We start from the raw sequence: 11,768 nt of genomic DNA on the forward strand, positions 1-11,768 counted from the left end.
GATTTGATACACACATATATTATAAAATGATTACCACAGCAGGGTTAGTTAACACCTCTATCACCTTACATAATTACCATTTCTTTTTTGTGGTAAGAACATTTATGATCTACTCTCTTAGTAACTTTCAAGTATATAGCTGGCTTTAAGTAGTATGGACATTTTAACAATATCTATATTCCGATTAATAAACACAAATACCTTTCGATTTATTTGTGCCCTCAGTTTCTTTAATCAAAGCCTTATAGTTTTCAATGTACAGATCCTTCACCACCTTGACTAGATTTATTCCTAAGTACTTTATTGTTTTTGATGCTATTATGAATGGGATGGTTTTATTTCATTTTTCAGATATTTCATTGTTAGTGTATAGAAATGCAATTGATTTCTGTATGTTGATTTTGTATCCTGCAACTTTACTAAATTTGTTGATTAGTTCTAACAGTTTTTGGTGGAGTCTTTAGGACTCTATACATAAGATCATATCATCTGCAAACAAAGACAATTTTACTTATTCCTTTCCAATTTGGAGGGCTTTTCTATCTTTTTCTTGCCTGATTACTCTGGCTAGGACTTCCAGTACTATGTTGAATAGGAGTGGTGAAAGTAGTCACCCTTGTCTTGTTTCTGATCTTAGAGAAAACGCTTTCAACCTTTTACCATTGAATTTGATGTTGACTATGAGCTTATCATTTGTGGCCTTTATTATGTTTAGGTATAATCCTTCTGAAAGATCAACGAAATTGGCAACCCTCTTGACCCACTGGTTGCTCAGGAGTGTGTTGTTTAACTTCCACATATTTGTAAATTTTCTAACTTTCCTCCTCCTACTGACTTCTAGTTTTATGCCATTGTGATCAGAAGAGATACTTGGTATGATTTCAATCTTCTTAAATGTGCTGAGACTTGTTTTTTGACTTGTCGTGTGATCTATCTTGGCGAACATTCTGTGTGCACTTAAGAATGTGTATACTGCTCCTATTTGGTGGAATGTTCTGTATATGTCTGCTAAGTCCATTTAAAACTATATTTCAGGTCTAACATTTCCTTATTGCTTTTCTATCTGAATGCTCTAGCCATTGTTGAAAGTAGGGTATTTAAATCCCCTACTATTATTGTATTGCTGTCTATTTCTCTCTGCAGATCTGTTAGTATTTGCTTAATCCTTCTAGCCACTCTATGCCTTTTGATTGGAGAATCTAATCCATTTGCATTTAGAGTAGTTATTGATATGTAAGGACTTACTAGGTAAGAGGAATTTTTAGGTAATTATAGGTAATGCTACCTTATTCATTGCTTTCTGCCTTTTTTGTAGTTCCCTTGTTCCTTTCTCCCTCTCTTGCCTTTCTTTGTAAATTGATAATTTTCCTTAGTGATATGCATTGATTCTCCTCTCTTTATCTTGTGCGAATCTACAATAGGTTTTTCTGTTGTGGTTACCATGAGGCTTACATAAAACATTTAACAGATATAACAGTCTATTTTGATGCTGATAACAACTGAACTTTGATCACATACAAAAACTACCCTTTTACTGCCCTCCTTTAATATTTTTGATGTCACAATTTACTTCTTTTTAGACAGTGTACTCATTAACTAATTATTTTAACTATAGTTATTTTAATACTCTTGTCCTTTAACCTTTATACTAGAGTTAACCGGTTAACACACAACTGTATTACAGTACTAGAGTATTCTGAATTTGACTGTATACTTTACCAGTGTGCTGTACAGTTTCAAACGTTTTCATGTTGCTAATCAGTATCCTTTAATTTTAGCTTGAAGAACTCCTTTCATCATTTCTTGTAAGGCAGGTCTAGTGGTGATGAACTCCCTCAGCTTTTGTTTGTCTAGGAACATCTTTATCTTTCTTTTTTTTTTTTAATTTATTTCTTTTATTTATTTATTTTTGGCTGCGTTGGGTCTTAATTGCTGCGCGTGGGCTTTCTCTAGTTGCGGTGAATGGGGGCTACTCTTCGTTGAGGCAGGCAGTCTTCTCATTGTGGTGACTTCTCTTGTTGCAGAGCACAGGCTCTAGGCATGCAGGCTTCAGTAGTTGTGGCTCATGGGCTCCAGAGCACAGGCTCAGTAGTTGTGGCACACGGGCTTAGTTGCTCCGTGGCATGTGGGATCTTCCCAGACCAGGGCTTGAACCTGTGTCCCCTCCATTGGCAGGGTGGATCCTTAGCCACTGCACCACGAGGGAAGTCCCAACATCTTCATCTTTCCATCATATCTAAAGGACAACTTTGCCAGATATAGAATTCTTGGTTGGCCTTTTTTTCCCCTTTCAGCACTTGAATATATCAGGGAATATATTATCCCACTTTCTTTTGGCCTGTTAGGTTTCTGCTGAGAAATCCACTGATAGCCTTATGGGGGTTCCCTTGTAAGTTACAAGCTTCTTTTTGCTTGCTGCTTTTAAGATTCTCTTTATCTTTGATTTTTGATAGTTTTATTATAATGTGTTTTGGAGAATATCTCACTGAGTTTGTTTGGTGACCTATGACCTTCGTTAACTTGCATATCTAAATCTCTCCCCAGATTTGGGACAGTCTCAGCCATTATTTCTTTAAGTAAGCTTTCTACCCCCTTATGCTTTTCTTCTCCTTCTGGGACTCCAATAATTCACATATTGTTTCTCTTGATGCTATCCCATATATCAGGTAGGCTTCCTTCACTCTTTTCATTCTTTTTTCTTTGTTCTCCTCTGACTGGATACTTTCAAAGTTCCTGTCTTCTAATCCACAGATTGTTTCTTCTGCTTGATCCATGCTGCTGTTGGTGCTCTCTGTTTCATTTTTCATTTCAATAACTGAATTCTTCAGCTCCAGAGTTTCTGTTTGGTCACTTTTATGACTTCTTTCTCTTTGCTACCTTGTCATTTTGTTTGTGTATTGTTTTCCTGGTTTCATTGAATTGTCTTTGTGTTTTCTCATAGCTCACTGAACTTCCTTAAAACAGCTATTTTGAATTCTTTATTGGGTAAACCTCAGATCTCCATATTTTGGGATTGGTTACTGGTAGATTATTATGATCTATTGGGGTGTCATGTTTCCTTGATTCTTCATGTTTCTTGAAGTTTTTGCACTGATGTCTTTGCATTTGAAGTAGCAGTCACCTCTTCCAATCTTTACTAGCTCCCTTCAGGAGAAAAATACCTTTTATCAGCCCTGCTAGTGATTCTGAGGCTTTCTCAGACCTTCTATGGATACATCTGCTCCACACTTTTTGCTCCCTCTTGTGGCAGAATTCTTAAGCTTGTACACCTTCTCTCAATCCAGTGACACACCAGGCTGGGTGCTGATAGCCTCCCTTTTTCTTTCCCAAGTGTGGCAGTAAAACTCACGTTTATGTCTCTCTCTGGCCTGCAGATTTGGGCTGGCTTTCTGTGCATGCCCAGTAGTTGTCTGCCAAAGCTCTCTCTTGCCATTGTCATTGGGAGCACACACAGGGAGCCAGCCACAGGATGGGAGTGTAGATGAGGCATGCAGAGTGCTGGGGGTGCCATGAACCAGTTGGGAGAATTTGTGGGTGAGGCATACCTAGCAGCTCATAGGCAGCTTCTTGATGGAGTCTGTGATATGGTTAATAAAGTTCACATACTTTCAGTGCCCTCAAAGAGTCCTATCTGCTGCTCCCCCAGCCTCTTCCCAGCTCCCCAGTCACATAGGCCATGATTCAGTACTCTGGAGGTGGTGGGGGAGAAACAGGCCTCTTTGGCAGCATCTGCACAGTTGGGGAAGTCAGGCACTCACTCTACACTCTCACTTTTCCCTGCAGGAGAAATCATGGGCAGGGAAGATCTCTCTTGGCCCTAAGCTGTGCCACCTTGGGGAAGCAGTGATGTGGGTAAGTTGAGCTGTCCTCTTACCCTCTCCAGTGCATCCAAACTCTTTTTTTTTTTTTTTTGCTCCAGTGCTGTGCTAGAGCTACTCTGCTGGAAATCCAGACTTCCACAAAGACTCTCTCATCTGTGAGTGATTGTGTAAGACAGTGTTCTCCAGGGGCTCCTGGCTGAGAGGGGCTAGAGCCAGTTCTCAGGCCACTGAAGGGTCCACAGCCAGAACCAAGGTCTTTTGCCTATTACCTGGTGCACTGCTGTGCAAGACTCCTCCTGCGTCCATTGGTATATGATGCAGGGTTCTACAGTTCCCACAAAGTATCATTTGGGCATGGATGGATGGGTGCCAAATTGTTATTGTTGGGGGGGCACACAAATGAGTGTTGTCATATTTAGCCATGTTGCTGACATCACTCCCTCTTTTCTAATGTAAGAATTTACTGCTATAAGTTTTCCTCTCAACACTGCTTTGGCTGCAAACCACAAATATTTTTAATGTTTTCATTTTTGTTCAGTTCAATATATTTTTTAAATTTCCCTTGAGACTTTGTCTTTCCCCCATTGATTATTTAGAAATATGTTATTTCCCAAGTGTTTGGAGATGTCCCTGTTATCTTTCCATTATTGATTTCTAGTTTGCTCAACAAATTTTAAATTTATATATATAAAGGTACATATGAACATGTTATAGTGGTTTTTAAAATATGTCCACAAATTCCTTTTTACTTGTGATGGTTAATTTTATGCATCAGTTTGACTGGGTCACAAGGCACCCAGGTATCTGATTAAACATTATTTTGGGTGTGTCTGCAGGGTGTTTCTAAATGGGGTTACCATTTGAATTGGTGGGCCAAAGCAAATTGCCCTCCCCAGTGTGGGAGGGCCTCATCCTATCAACTGAAAGCCTGAATAAAACAAAAAACTGAACAAGAAAGAATTTGCTCTCTCTGCCTGACAGTCTTAAGCTGGGACATCAGTCTCCTCATGCCTTAGGACCCGACTGGAACTTACCCCATCAGATCTTCAGACTAAAGCTCTTGGGACTTCCCAGACTCCATGACCACGTGAAACAATTCCATATTGGGCCATGGGAACCCTTGGAAGGTGATTAGATTTAGATGAGGTCATGAGGGTGAGGTCCTCATGATGAGCTTGGTGCCCTTGTAAGCAGAGACCAGACAGCACTCCCTCTCTTGCTCTGTCTGCCATGTGAGGACATAGTAGGACAGCCATCTGTGAGCAGTAGAAGAGGGTTTTCACCAAGAACCCAGTCAGCTGGAACCTTGATCCTGGACTTCCAGCCTCCAGAACTGTAAGAAATAAATATCTGTTGTTTCAGCCACCCACCCAGTCTGTGGTATTTTGCTATGGCAGCCCGAGCTGACTGATATAGCTCCTCCTTTCATGAACTGGACCTCAACTTCCCAGCCCTTCTTTTTCTTTCCTTTTTTTTTTAAATGTATATATTTTTAAAACATTTATTTATTTTATTTTTTTGGCTGCGTCAGGTCATCGTTGCAGCACACGAGCTTCTCTCTAGTTGTGGCAAGTGGGTTTTCTCGCTGTAGTTGTGGTGCACGGGCTCCAGGGCATGTGGGCTCTGTAGTTTGTGGCACAAGGGCACTCTCATTGAGGCACGTGGGCTCAGTAGTTGTGGCACGCAGGCTTAGGTGCCCCGCAGCATGTGGGATCTTAGTTCCCTGACCATGGATTGAACCCACATCCCCTGCATTGGAAGGCAGATTCTTTACCACTGGACCACCAGGGAAGTCCCTCCCAGCCCTTCTTAGTAACTCACTTTCTGTGAATATAATAAGGCAGAAGTAACACGTCCCTCTGACACCCGGTTATGAAAGACACTGGGCCTTACTCCTTCCTCTACATCTCCATCTCCTTTCATCACTCGCTCTGGGGAAAGATGGCTGCCATGTGGCAGGGATACTGGGTACTACATGGAGGGGCCCATGCAGAGAAGCAGGCTTTCAGCCAACAGCCATGGAGGAACAGGCTGCAGACCCCACACAAGTGAACCTGGAAGCAAATTCGAGGGTCCTGTTGAGCCTCCAGATGACTCAGGCCCTGCTGGCAGTTTAACTGCAACCTCATGACAGATCCCAGGCTCCTGACCCTCAGAACTGTCCACTAATCCACACTTGTTATTTTCAGGTGCTTAGTTTTGGGGAAATCTGTTACAAAACCACAAATAATACAACTGAATAACTCAGTGACAATTCACGAACCAAACTTACTCATATAATCAACACTCAGATCAAGAAACAGAACAGTAGGGCTTCCCTGGTGGCACAGTGGTTGGGAGTCTGCCTGCCAATGCAGGGGACGCGGGTTCATCCCCTGGTCCGGGAGGATCCCACGTGCCGCGGAGTGGCTGGGCCCATGAGCCATAGCCACTGAGCCTGCGCGTCCGGAGCCTGTGCTCCGCAACGGGAGAGGCCACGGCAGTGAGAGGCCCTCGTACCGCAGAAAAAAAAAGAAACAGAACAGTAACAACATCCCTAAAGCCCCCTCTTCTCATTCCCAGTCACAAAACCCACTAAGCACATATGCCACCCTATCCTTTTACACATAAATTAGTTTTGCCTATTTTGTGTGGCGTCCTACAATATGTACTCTTTTAGGTCTGATTTCTTTTATTCAACATTCTGTGTGATTCCTCCATAATATGGTGTAGAGTTTTAGATCATTTACTTGCGTTGTTTACAGCATTCTGTTGTGTGATCAAACTACAATTTATTCATCTGCTCCAGGAGGACATTCCCTTCCATCACTCTCCTTGGCTGCTTCTGAAGACACATGAAGGAACATGCCCTTGCAGTGTTTGGTCAGCTCTCTCTGTACCCTCAGCCAGCAGAGAGCTCAGGGCCCAGTCATCTGTTTCATCTCAAACAGCATCATTGTCTTTTAGTCTAGTCTGGGTGATGCTTTTGCCAACACCACTCTCTCAAAAACTTTCTGGGTGTCTTAGGCTGTTTGGGAGGCTATAACAAAATGCCCACAGACTGGGTGGCTTATAAACCACAGAGATTTATTTCTCACATTTCTGGAGGCTGGAAGCCAGGGTGCTAGCATTGTTGGGTTCTGGTGAAGGCTCTCTCTCGGGCTGTAGACTGCCAAACTCTGGCTGTGTCCTCACAGGGTAGAAGGGGTAAGGGAGCCTTCTGAGGCCTCTTTTATTAGGGCACTAACACCATTCACCCAGGCTCCACCCTATGACCTCAGGACCTCCCAAAAGCCCCGCCTCCCACACCATCATGTTGATGAACTTTGGGGGGACACAGGCATTCAGACCACAGAGGTGGGTTTCCCTCCTTGATTCCTGTGCCACAGTCATGAATCAACTTCACGTACCGAAAACCACAACCCAAATTCTTTTCACAACATGCCTCTGAGTTTACTTTGAGCAGGGCAGGCTTCTACAGAACCACACTGAGGTACGGCAGTGCTCTTATCCCACTGAAAGGCTCTACCAGAGGCCACCCCAACAAAGTGTGTTACAGCTATGACTTGAGTCGCCGTTTACCCCGATCCTTGTCCTGCTGGCCGAGTTTTGGATATGGATATCTTCCTGAGAGGCTCACATTTGATTGATTTGGAAATAGTTTCATTTTCCAATGCTGCAACTTTTGCACTCTCTCCAGGGCTTCTAAATTCAGCTTGCAGATGGATCTGTTCCTTTCTGAGGGCATGCCTTACAGAGTGAAGCTAGAGGTAAGAGTTCATGGTTTCAGTACTTGCCTCATTCTCCTCACCCAGTGATGCCTTATGTTCATTAGATATATTTTCTTTCTTACAAGTTACTGTAGGTTTACTGTAGTTTACTAGGGCTGCCACTAGGGATACCACAGACTGATTGGTTTAACAATGAGTTTATTTTCTCACAGCTCTGGAGGCTAGAACTCCAAGATCAAAGTCTCAGCAGGGTTCTCTCTCCTGAGGCCTCTCTCCTTGGCTTGGATGACCATCTCCCCGCTGTGTCCTCACATGGTCCTTCCTCTGTGTCTGTGTCCTAATCTCCTCCTCTCATATGGAGCAGGACCCCACCCTAATGACCTCATTTAACTTAATCACCTCTTTAAAGACCCTGTCTTCAAATACAGTCACATTCTGAGATACTAGAGGTTAGGACTTCAACACATGAAATTGGGGTGGACACAATTCAACCCATAACATTTACCACAGGTAATTTTGTCAATCACACAGATCTTCATTTTCTCAGGGTTGTATAACAGTTTTTCTTTCTTTCTTTCTTTTTTTGTATAACAGTTTCTTACTACCCACCATCCGGTCCCAAAGCAATGCCCCATATTTGTTTTTTGTTATGGAAGTACATTGTTTCTGGGTAGTAACTTCCTTACCACAATAATGCTACGTATAAAACAGCCTCAACATCTGTGGCTTATAATCACATTTACTTTTTTTCCCTCACTCACTTGTGGGTTGGTTGGGGTTTGGATGAACTTGGCTAATCTTGTGCCAAGGCTTCAGATTGGGCCCAGGTCTTCTCCACATGCTCCAATCTGAACTTCAGGCTGGAAAGGCAGTGGGTACTGGGGACTTGTACTCACGGACACAGCGCAAGTGCTGAAGTGCAAGCCAGACAGCGCAGGGCATTGAAACCTTTGCTGGTATCATGATGCTAACACTCAGTCCACCAAAGCGAGTCCCAGGGCCATGCCGGGACCCAAGGGGTGAAGGGGTCCCCTTAGCTCGTCACAAAGCCACAGCAAGAGGGTGGATGAACAAACCGCTGCAGGGGATTAAGACGTAGGATCGATAATTCAATGTACTACAAATCTAGCCTTTGTGCACCCTTTTCTCAGACGATGCTTGGGTTTTGATATTAGAATACCTTAAATCAATTTATTCCACCCCAACTTACACACTATAGTTTTCATATATTTTAATTCTGATTTTTTTTTTTTTTTTTGCTGTACGCGGGCCTCTCACTGCCGTGGCCTCTCCCATTGTGGAGCGCAGGCTCCGGATGCGCAGGCTTAGTGGCCATGGCTCACGGGCCCAGCCGCTCCGCGGCATGTGGGATCTTCCCGGACCGGGGCACGAACCCATGTCCCCTGCATCGGCAGGCGGACTCTTAACCACTGCACCACCAGGGAAGCCCTGATATGTTTTTAATCCTTGAAGGCATTGTTATTTTTGTTATTCTTCCTACATCTCTGATCTTCCAATTAGAAATCATTTTATTTTTGTCTAAAGAAAATCCATTAGTATTTCCTTTGGTTAAAGTCTACCAGTAATGGATTTTCTCAGATCTCATTTGTCTGCAAATGTCATAATTTCCCTTTCATTCCTAAAGGAATTTTTTGCTGGATATAAAATCTAGGTTAGCAGCTATTTTACTTTCCCACTTTGAAGATATGATTCTTCTGTGTTCTGGCTTCTATAGTTTGAGAAGTCAGTTCTCAGTTTAATTATTGCTTCTTAGAAAGTGATTTTTTTTCAGTATGGCTGCTTTTAAGATTTTTTTTTAAGTTCTCAGCAGTTTTACTATGATATGCCTAAGTGTGGTTTGTTTTTTATGAATTATGATTGAAATCTGTAAGGCTTCTGGAACCTGAAGCTTGACGTATTCCATCAATTTTAAGAAGACTTCAAGCCTTTATCTCTTCAGACACTGCTTCTGCCTATTCTCTCCACTTCTAGGACCCCAATTCCATGAAGGTCAGGCTGTCTTACTGTATTATGTATCTTTCTACCCTCTTCTCTCTGTGCTTCAGTTTGGGTATATTCTTCTGACCTAACCCCACCTTCATTACTTTTCTCTTTTCAGCTGTGTGTAACCTACCAACAACACTATCCATTGAATTTTCAGTTTCAGTTACATTTTTCAGTTCTAGAACGTCCAGTTGGTTCTTCTTTCATAGTTTGCAGGTCAGTGATAAGGTTCTCAATCTTGTCTTTCATCCTCTTACCATGTAAAGCATAGCCCTTTAAGTCTTTGGAAAAAGTCTGTTATCTGGACCTGCTGCAGGTCTGTTTGTTACTTCTCTTCGTTTACAGTCATTTGTCTTCTCTCCTTGGACATCTGCTTATTCCTGACTGAATGCTGATCACTGCACATGAACAACTGTAGAAATCATTTGAACTCTATCATGAGGTTCTCTCTCTCCTGAGAGAACCTATATTTGCTGCTGGCAAGGACTGACATTATTTGAACGGAGTCCCAAACAACCTGGGGTCCAAAATACCACGTGAGGGTACCTCCGTGGTGGTTCCCAGACTCCAAACTTTGTCCTCCCAGGGCTGCGAGGGTGTTGAAGGTGCTGCTGCCCTCTTGGCCCTGCTCTGCAACTGGCTAACGCCCCTCAGGAGAAGCATCCCTGATACCCGGATAACCTTGCTCACTTCCTCTGTTTCCCGGATGTTGGCCCAGTTGTCAGTCACCGCCTTGTTGGTTCTCTGCTGCTTTCCGGAAACGGAAGTTCTCCAGGGACGGTTTAATTTCACGTATCGGAAAGCCCGCGAGAACTTGGATTTGGATATGACACGCTTTCTTTGCCCGTTATCGTCTTCTGTTTTTCAGCTCTCCCTTCCTTCCCCCTTCCATAAACGGCCATGTGGTGCTGGGGCTGAGGCTCTGAAAACCGCTGGCAGATGTTCAGTCGGCCTCCGCCTAGGGGCGCTGGAGGGCGCCTGCGGGCTCTGATCCCAGAGGCATCGCCCCAGCCCCACCTCTTCACCAGGCAGAGCAGTCTTCCCGCCCAAGAGGCTGAAGTCAGGCTGCAGTTTCTCCAAGACTTGCAGAACCAGCCTCAACGCACCTCCTCCTCCGAGGTCTGTATCCCAGCCTCTGGGGACCCCTCCTCTAGGATTGGAAACTCTGGCCCCAGCCGTCCACCTCCTCCTCCCAGGGGCTGAGTTCCAGCTCTGCAGACCCTTCTTCAAAGGTGCAATGTTTCCAGGTTCTTCCCATTCACCCCGACCTCTGGGGGCATGGCCCTTCCTACACCTGCCCCTCCACCACCACCTGGGCTCTGGTCCTACCCTTCCAGCTCTCCCTTACCTCGTTTACATTCTGTTCCCTCTGTTCAAGCAGCTGGTGTGGTTTCTGTCACCGGGCTGGATTCCGACGGACAGAATTCCCAACCTTCCCTCCTCTAGTCTCATTTTATTCACTGACAACAACATGATTAGATATTTTGGACCCACTTAGAATGTTACGCCAAGACTTTACTGTTACAATTTGCATTTCTAGAATGTCTATTTGGTTCTTTTTCAAATCTGCTTGGTCATTCTTTACAGTTTCTTTCCCACGTGTATTTTTAAGTTTGCCATTTAGCTCTTTAAATACATTAAATATAGTAATTTAAAGTCTGTGATGAGTTCATTTTCTCAACCTCTGTGACAGTATCTGTCTCTTGGTTCTCCTTGTTCTTTCTTGTGGTGACTTGTTTCCTTGAGTGTTTTTTTAAATTTTTATTATTATTTTTTAACATGAGCTTATTTTCCTTAGAGTTTTATTTGTAGGATGAAGGTCTGCAAGAATAACTGTAGGATAGCTAGAATTTGCCTTTTGCTTATGAGTGAAGTTAGGTTCTTATTTTTCATGTTTAAGAATCAGTCGTATTTCTTTTCTATGCATTTTTTTTCATATATTTTTGCCCATTTTTCTATTTGGTTGTTGATCTTATTGAGTTGTGGGAGCTCATCATTTCTATTGTGAAGATGGGAAATCATCACAAAGGATTTAAAGATTTTTTTCAGGATTACTTGGCAAGTTACCAGCAGTGAGGTTATTAGAATCCTTTTCAAATCAGACGTTTAGTTCCTTTACACGTAAAGACACTGGGCGAGGTCCTGACTTATTAACAATCCTGTCATTTTGCTTAACTACAATTTTCCTAAAATTCTTTTCTTCTAGGTTGTACGTTTTTAGTTTTGACCTCCA

Source organism: Neophocaena asiaeorientalis, unplaced genomic scaffold, assembly GCF_003031525.2.
Source record: "Neophocaena asiaeorientalis asiaeorientalis breed wild unplaced genomic scaffold, Neophocaena_asiaeorientalis_V1.1 scaffold110, whole genome shotgun sequence".
Taxonomy (NCBI): Eukaryota; Metazoa; Chordata; class Mammalia; order Artiodactyla; family Phocoenidae; genus Neophocaena; species Neophocaena asiaeorientalis.